This window comes from Seriola lalandi, unplaced genomic scaffold (assembly GCF_002814215.2).
Source record: "Seriola lalandi dorsalis isolate HSWRI2012SDOR001 ecotype SW California unplaced genomic scaffold, Sedor1 jcf7180002054980, whole genome shotgun sequence".
In the NCBI taxonomy this organism is placed as follows: Eukaryota; Metazoa; Chordata; class Actinopteri; order Carangiformes; family Carangidae; genus Seriola; species Seriola lalandi.
Genome location: NW_019525530.1, coordinates 15,391 through 24,877, shown reverse-complemented (window position 1 = coordinate 24,877; position 9,487 = coordinate 15,391). Strand labels below are relative to the sequence as shown.

The following is a 9,487-nucleotide window of genomic DNA, read 5'->3' as shown; positions in this document are numbered from 1 at the left end:
ATAAACATGTGCAACCTAAACAAATAAACAACACAGGCGAAATGCACATTTTGGCTCCTATGCTGTGACTATAGTAGAGTCATTTGATTGCCAACATAAACCAGATGTAAGCCTGTTTTTTGACCAGTGTAAAATGCGTTATGATTTTGAGGCTTAACTCCCTCAGTCGTATTTTTGCCCCCTGTGTTAAAGCTTTATGTACAAAATAGCACAATAAAGAAGGAGGGGGCTTGCTTGGTTGAAGGCCTAGCTCTGATGCTCACGGTTCACTACTGGTTCAGAGCATGTGTTGAGTATATCCAGATCACTGAGTAAGCACACAGAGGGGGATCATGGAATCCAGCCAAGGAATAGAGATAGTGTAGTGGTCATCTCTTCCCAGAAATGTTGTGGAGTGCGTGGAAATGTACAGTGAGTGCATATGTCTGATCCAGTTAATCTTGTTATGTGCATCGTAATGTGCAGCAGCCCGGGGGCCGATAACACCATCCTCCTTCATATCATTATCTTTCAATTCTGACACCAGGTCACAAATACTGCATGAGCATTGCCACTACTCCCATTATGGTCCTGATAGCTCTAATATATACTTATGTTTGTACTGAGAGAGAGAGAGAGTTAGCATTAGCACAACCACTAACACTCCGTCACTCACTGTCAGTTAAAAGCTAACAAACAACATAAACAAAGAAAAGATGCTAAAAAAAAAAAGCCTGGGGACGAACCTGAAGTTATTATCAGAGCATAGCGATGTTTTGATAGATTGCTTTGTTGAGTTCACCTCAGTGGTGTTTAGCCTGGGCTAAAATTTTACCATGATAATCTGATCTTTAGGTGACAACATTTTAAAATATCTTCACTTCCGAAGGCAACAAGCTAACAGCCTAAATAAGCAATAATAGTTATGGCCTTTGAACTGATCCTGTAAACCTTCTGTTTGTGTTTCCTGTGTACATCTCTTTTGAAATGATAGCTTTAACACTTCAGTGGTGGAGAAGCAAGGCTGCAGCAGTCTTTCTTCCCTCCTTATTAAAGTTGCACAGCTGACCTTGACTCTGCCTGTGTGTGTCAACTCAGAGACAAAGTTATTCTGACCAGATGTCTTATCCGTTTCTGATGGTGAAATATTCTCTCTTTCTCACACACACACAAACACGCACAGTGTCCTTCCATTATCAAACTAGAATGTAGGGCAAACTCCCAAACTCGGTTAAAATAGGTTAATTAGGATGGATGGCAAAGCGCAGGGAGAGATGGTGCCAGAGAAGGAAGCAACTGTTATTTGTGTATAAAGCAGAATTTAACAGGAGGAAGAGACAAAAGAGGGAAATGAAAGAGACAAGGCAATGTATCAGTTTATTTAGCACTCATGCACGCACTCACGCACGCACACAGGCACTCATGCACGCACTCGCGCACACAAGCACGCACACAGGCACGCATGCACGCACTCACGCAGGCACGCACTCATGCACGCGCACAGGCAGGCACGCACGCAGTATAATATTCAGTTCATGTTGAAACTGTTCAGAGACGTGTTGATTGAACTAAATGATCACTTTGGCGGCTGCTGTACTTACGTGCTCTTACTGTAGTACTAGCACTAGTAGGTGGATTCACATTAAATATTGGCCAAGTCAAAAACTCCTTATGAAATTTTCACCTTTCCCATCCATTTGAACTTTCACAGTCCCAATGCAAATATATATTTTTCTATTGGATCTTAAATTGCTAAAATTCTTATTTATGTTCTTTTCTACTGTGGTCCTGAGAGCTCCACATCCTTCAGGGCAGGGTTCAGGGCAGAGGGCTTGTTTTTCAATGCTTTTAACTCAAAAGTCACAAATGATTGAACAACAAGTTATATTTTGCCTTGAGATGTTTTCTGTAGTTCTTTGTGTTTTGTCTGTTTGCATGTGTTTTCTTAAGTTGCAGTGTGTTGAGCTCTCAGGGCCACTATACTTTCTTCTCTATAATAATTACCAGTTGGACGCTTAATTCTTATTGGAAATAACTTTCTGCACCAAAAATTAAATATATTCTGTGATTTATTCAGTTTTTTAAATACATATAATTGTTCAAATTCACAATTTCTTTGTGTACATCACAGCCATACTTTTTTCTCTATCAGTCTAGTGCAAAAAAAACCAAAACATAGACAATATTTTTTGTTCCAAACCAAAAGCAATGACATTTAGTAAATATTAATATTACAACATCTTTTAATCATTACATTTTGAAAGTTAACTCACTGAGCGACTAAAATAATGAAATGTACTTGCTTATGTTTGAACAATCGAAAGTATACCTGTAGTTGTGCTATAATGTCTATCTGAGCTAAAATGAACTAATGTATCTCAATACTGTTTGGTTACAACACGTAACATGTACATTTACAGACATTCATGGTTCCCATAGAATGAATTCTGCACCGTGAAGTTGTTAAGTAAAATCTTAACTATAACTATTAAACGGATTACCATGAAAATTGTTACAGATTTTCAGGATCAGTTGTCATCTCTTTGTCCTTGACTTGTTGTTGAGCACCATCATCAGGTAAAACTTTGGTTTATGCTTCAGCTGTACTTTGTGTTTAGTGCTAACATGCTAAAATGCTAATTCATGATGGTGAACATAGTTAATATTATACCTGCAGAGCATCCGCCTGCATTTTCACTGTGAGCATGCTAATGTTAGCATTTAGCTCAAAGCACTGTGGTGCCTACAGCCTCACAGAGCTGGTAGTGTGGCTGTAGACTCTTAGTTATGTATAACAACTGAACTAATTGATCACGTGAGTAACTATTCAAACCAGATTTGGAAACCAGTGGAAGGTTTATTTTTCTTTCACTTTTGACCTTCCACAACAAAACACTTTACAAAAAGGTCAAAAAACAAAACTCCACTGAACTAGCTTCTTCTGGAGCTTTCAAACCTAGCTCGTCGCCTTTGCACAGTTGTCATGGAGACACCTTAGATGCTAATTTGATCATTTTAATAATTTTTTTGTCAACCTGCTATTTCAAGACAGCCCACACATAAGTCAGTATAGTGAATGTTATACTAAAAACAATACTTAACTAACTTCTTTACCGCTGATCATTTGTCAGAAATAAAGACTGTGCTCCTTTGTCTGTTTTACTTCCCAGCAGATTGTCCCTCTGTCAAGGCCGTTACTAAAGGGACTTCATGTCAATTATTAACCTCTCAGGTCAATGTTTAGAGGATCTAGTATCTGCTGGCAGAGGTGGGAAAACACAGAAACTGATGGAGTTGAAACAACAGAAAGGAGAATGTTCAATGCTATATGAGCTTCACTTTAAAAATGTGTTACTGCTACTGAGCAGACTCAAATACATTTATGTAAGTTTATGTATCATTTAGGGGAGACTGAGGACAATTGCAACACTTAATACACTATTTGTTCGAAACCAAACTTATATTAAACTGTAGCTAATTACCCAGAATTATGTAAAGATGATTGCATATGACATATCACTCACAATATTTACTTGAATGTGACAATTCAGATTCAAGTGTCCCCAACCCTGAGGACGGTTGAAACATAGACAACATAAAAATACATTCAATTTCAATAATTCACTTTTGATTATTGTCTCAATAAGCACAGTATCCTGAAAATATGCATGGCGTGACAATATTATGGTATATTTTATTTATACCATATTATATTATTTTGATTTATCTAATAATGTATATCAAAGAACAGTTATTGAGTTTTGTTTTGCATAGTCCACCTTGAGTCAAAATGTGTACAATTTATTTATCTTATTGCTTATGATAAACAGAACAGTTAACTATATTTTAAGACCATGAGAGGCAAAACTAAATAATTCACAAAAAAGCTTGTTTGTATTTTCTTATGCATTAAAATGAGAATAAAATAATACCAATTATTGTTCCATCTGTTGTGCTATGGGCCTAAATTAGCTGCATAATTTGCATATTTTGAACTAAAAATTTTAAACACAGTCGTGTGGTCTGTTGTGATTTGGCTGCTCAGCTTGAGGACAGTTACAATAATTTATAGAGATGTCGCCACCCTGTCGGCCATGACAGAACAACAAACTCAGGCAGTTTTGGTTAATTAATAAAAAGCTCAGGACAGTTTGACAAAAACACATCTCATGAATAAAATTACTTTCATTCCTCCAAAACAACTTTTTTCAGTAAATGCAGCAGCAGAAGTTGAATGTGTCTTCTGACCAGTGACTGGGGGGGGGGGGGGGGGCGGGTCTAACTGAGCGTGTGCAGAGTGTCATCACTCTAGCATGTTTCTGATTGGAGAAATAAGACTTGTTGCAACTGCCCCCAGTCTCCTCTAGTTTCTTACTTCGGCACGAGCTTAGTGTCGGAACAAATTTAATCTAACAATCAAATTCGTTTTGATTCATTCTGATCTCAACTAAACACCTGTAACATTTCATGACTGAACTTTGTAGGTCTTAAAGTTGTCATGGTGACGACTGGCCCCATGGATGTTGTAGTTATGAGGCATATGCTGTAACTATTCATCCACTAGAATACTGGTTTTAGGATTTTAAACCATCACAGGTCAGTTGGTCATTGACCATCATAAATGAACCATGAGTGTAAGTGAGAGAGAAAGCATGAAGCTTTGTATTTATTGGAGTTTATAACCTGTCAGCTGCTGAATGAAGTGATTAGCTCTGTTCGCTATGAGGAGTATCTTGTGTGAGAGGAGAACCTGCTGAATTGAGCAGTGCAGGGGGAAGAAAGCCGACTTCTCAGCAGGACGGAGGACACTACACCAGTGTACATCATTTTCCCCCAAGAAATAAGTCACTGACCCCAAATCTGTGTAGGGACTCCAACTCGTAGCCAAGGGCTTTTTTTGTTTGATTGAACACCATCTGAGTCACAATCTGCTTCCCAGTCCTCCTTGGCCCGGCTCCAGTCCCTGGTCACTTCTCTAAGGACATGTCCTCCCACTCGTTTCCCAAGTCCTGCCAGTTTTCATCCACCCAACAGATGTCCCCATAGCCATCTGCTCCCCAGTTTCTGATTTGCAAATACCTGAGCTTCCCCACCCACTGACACACCTGTTCGTCATCACTAGTGTCACCAACCCCTCGTCAGTTCCTCTGGTTCGGTTCACTAGTGTTTTACCTTTGTTACCTATGTTTGTACCTGCTCGTTCGCCCGCCTGTGAACTCACCTGCCTGTTAATTCACCCATCTGCCTGTAAGTCGGTTTCTTTTATAAGAGCTACTTCACTGCATCATCCTGTCTTTGCAGTTTGGGTCCTCCTGTGCTGCCACCACTAACCTTGACAGTCATAAACTAGAATCACCTCCTGGTGATTGTCTGTCTCCTCCACTCTGACTAGTTCCAGGTTACATCCCTGTTTATCCAGAGTCATAAAAGTTCTCCTTCATGTGTGCACAGGTTGATTCCACAAACCACACTGCGTCCTTTGGATCAGATTGTCAAACATGAAGGGGAAAAACACACATGGGCTGCTGCTTCTGAAATGAAACATAAGGGATTAAAGCTTAAACTAAGACAATAAATCAAATTAATCTCATATGTTCTTCTTAAAGAAATAGGATAAATAAAGTTTTCAGAGACTAACATGGACAAAGTATTAGAAGCAGAGAGTAACACAAACTTCCTACCAGAACTGCATTCCCATGCAGAAGGTTGGAGTGAAATCTTCAAATAACTTGTAGTGACCAGGTGAACTCAATCAGGTAAATGAGTGGTAAGGGTGAAAACAAGAGCCAATCAGTGATGAGGAAAGGGAAGGAACTGAGGTAGGTGAAGAAAGGAAGAAGAAAAATGAAAGAAAATGGAGATCTTTACTACAATGATGATGAATGATATAGCCACATTTCTGAGCAGTGATGGTTCAGGGTGAAGCTCAGCTCGCAGTTCCTGCTCAGTGATGATGAACACAGTGGGATTACAGGAAATGCTCCTTAGGGGGGGGACAGTATATAAGATGTGTGTCCCTCTTCGGAGGAGTCCAGTGTTGTTTATCTTCATGTCTGCAGCTGAGAACAGCATAAAAGCACTTCTATCATCCTGCAGCAGCGCTGGACTTCCTGTTAAAAGCCCATCATCAGCCCATTCATGAGCTTTTAGTTCCCATCAGATCTTTATGGCAGCAGAGCCTCTTTACTTCCTGATGAGAGCTCCACATACTCACACTGACTGTATCTGCAGATAAACAACTTCAGCTGGTATCTGACACCACTGCAGACAAGAGTCTAGATTCTGAGGTTACTATGTGACTGTGTGTGTGTGTGTGTGTGTGTGTGTGTGTGTATGTGTGTGTGTGTGTGTGTGTGTGTGTGTGTTGTTGGAGGACAGGCCCGGTCGTGACCTGGAATGTGTGTTGTGCTGTGGTTTCACCTGAAGTGCCACATCAATGCAGTGTGGGTGGGGTGTATGGTGGTGGGGGTGGGGTTGGTTGGGACGTCCTCTTTCAGTTCTTGAGTAATTGTTTTAGCACATTCCTGTTAACCGTCTGACTACTGAACTGAATCCAGTCAGAGTTTTTGTCTGTTTCTGTTTGATGACTGAACCTCGCAGTCAGTCACCTGGAGGCTGGAACATGGAACGTGTTGTTAAATCTGCTCATATTGTTGCATAAAAAAAAACTAGTCATGTTTCAACTTTAGCTCATCAACACTGTCTCTATGTAAGGAGGCAGGAGACACTGAGTTCAACTGAGGCCATGATGGGAAATGTTCTTTCTTTCACAACAGTTCCTCCTTAGTACAGTTTCACACCTTCACAGCTCTCCTCCTCTCTTACTCATAGTCCGTATTATCAGCAGTTACTGTAAAATAAAGCCTGTTGAACATGTGGGCTTCTCACACTGATACAATCTGATACTGGGCAGCACTGTACATGGTAGCACGAAACATTCATTTATTAAGTATCTTGCAGCCTCATCATGAAGTACTCCCGTCTCCACTCCCACCGGCTCACGCCAGGTCGGGTGATATTCTGTTTCTAGATCCTTATATCAAAGATGATATGTATTTATTTAATTTAAACATGATAGAGAAAATATAAATTGCTCCTCTTGGGTTTATGTTGTAAGTATTTTTGAATGAGTCGATGTTTGAAATGTTAGGAAGGAGCAGAACAACACACAGGAACTGTGCATTGATTATATGAAATGTGAGGCCATTCTACATTAGTTATGAGATACAGTAAACTACATACTCTACTTTATAAACCAATGTCTGAACACCGTGTCTAGGCTTCTAGGAATCTAATAGATTATTTATTAAAGGAGCATTTGTTTTGTTTTCAGGTGATGTTACTTAGCTTTGAACTGAGTTGTGTGCTGTGGTTTATCGGCCTCCCAAATATAACAGAGACTTTTTAACAGATTTTTCTGTGTTCTTAGCTGATATTATGCCTAAATATGACAGGGTCCTTATCGTTGGAGATTGTAATATTCATGTGGGTTGCCCAGAAAACCCTTTGGCGCGGGACTTTTTAAACATCGTTGACTCTTTTAATCTCGTGCAGTCTGTACTTGGGCCTACACATGAACGTGGTCACACGCTTGATCTTGTTTTATCTCACGGTTTGCCTGTTTCTAACCTGGAGATCTGTGACGCTACAGGATACAGAGGCTCTGAACTCATACTTTCTCGACACCTGTCAAACTGCCATAGACATTGCGGCTCCATTAAAGTCCCGTCAGCATAAAGCTAAAACAGAGCCCTGGCTGAATGAAACAACCCGTGCTGCCAGACAGGATTGTCCAAGAGCTGAGCGAAAGTGGAAGAAGGACAAATTGCAAGTGTCTTTTCAAATGTTGAGGGATTGCTGGCGTCATTACCAATCCACTGTGAAAGAGGCTAAAAGAAAATACTTTTCTCACATTGTTCTGTTAAACTGCCACAAGCCTCGTGTGTTGTTTAATGTTATCAACTCTGCTCTGAATGCACCACAGACTGTTGGAATTGAGGCCTCCCCAGCTGTGTGTGAAAACTTTCTTCACTTCTTTATTGATAAAGTCACTTCTACCAGAGCACTTATCTCACCTCCTGCCATTGACCCTTCAGTGTCTGTCCCCTGCTCTGCTGGGTTGGACACATTTGAGCCTGTGACCCTGCCCTTTGTTCAGGAGATTGTTGGTCATTTGAAGCCCTCAGGTTCCTCCAGATGATTACTGTCCCTCCCCGACTTTTTAAGGAGGCTTTCCAGACTGTTGGACCATCTTTTCTCACTGTTATTAATAGCAGTCTGTCCTCTGGAGTGGTTCCTGTTAATTTTAAACATGCCGTTGTGCAACCTTTGTTAAAAAAAAACCTGGGCTGGATCCTACTGTCTTGCCAAATTTCAGGCCTATCTCTAAATTGCCCTTCCTTTCTAAAATCTTAGAAAAGGTTGTTTATTCTCAGCTCATGGACTTTTGAAATGAACAAAATATTCTTCAGATTTTCCAATCCGGTTTTAAAACATTTCACAGCATTGAATCAGCACTTTTAAGAGTTTTTAATGACATCTTTTTAGCTACTGACTTTGGTCACTGTGTTATCCTTGTACTTTTAGATTTGACTGCAGCTTTTGATACAGTGGACCATGGAATCCTGATTGCTCGTTTGGAGCAGTGGGTGGGCATCAGTGACACAGCACTTGAATGGTTCAGGTCCTACCTGTCACATCGAACCTTCTGTGTCAGCCTTGATGACTCTGTGTCCTCCACTGCTCCCCTCTCATGTGGGGTACCACAGGGCTCTGTCCTTGGCCCTCTTTTATTTTCCCTCTATCTACTCCCACTTGGTTCCATTCTCAGGAAACTTGGTATTTCTTTCCATGGCTATGCGGATGACAGTCAGATCTATGTCCCCCTAAAAAAGTCAGACTCCTACAGTGTTAAGCCATTGCATGAGTGTTTACATGACATTAAAGCTTGGATGTCTCTAAACTTCCTGAATTTTAATGAAAAAAAGACAGAAGTCATGGTGTTCGGTGGCACTTCAGTGACCCCCCTGGTTGATCTGGGTTCTGTGGCACAGTATCACAAGCCAACTGTGCACAATCTGGGGGTAAAAGTGGACACAGAACTTAAATTTGACAGCCAGATTAAAGCTGTGGTGAAGTCAAGCTTTTTCCAGTTGAGGCAGCTGGCAAATATTAAACCAGTCCTTCAGAGAAAGCACTTTGAGACAGTAATCCACGCCTTTGTGACCACTCGGCTGGATTACTGCAATGCACTTTATATGGGGGTTGGTGCATCCTCCATTTCCCGTCTTCCGCTGGTGCAAAATGTTGCTGCACGTCTTTTAACTGGCACAAGCAAGTATGAGCACATTTCACCTGTTTTAGCTTCACTCCACTGGCTGCCCGTCCATTTTAGGATTCATTTTAAAATTCTTTTATTTGCTTTTAAAGCCTTGAATGGCCTTGCCCCACCTCACCTCTCTGAGCTGCTGCACCCCCTACAGCCGCTCTCTCAGGTCAGCTGACCAGC

General features: G+C 40.8%; 1 long non-coding RNA gene across 1 annotated transcript; it reads right to left on the bottom strand.

The window, feature by feature from the left end:
• Positions 1–2,030: 2,030 nt before the first annotated feature.
• Positions 2,031–7,699, bottom strand: LOC147817261 (uncharacterized). Its single transcript, XR_015436525.1, has 2 exons — positions 5,661–7,699; positions 2,031–5,510 (listed from the first exon to the last, which is right to left on the bottom strand). It is a non-coding gene; the product is annotated as an uncharacterized LOC147817261 (long non-coding RNA).
• Between the last annotated feature and the right edge of the window lie 1,788 nt (positions 7,700–9,487).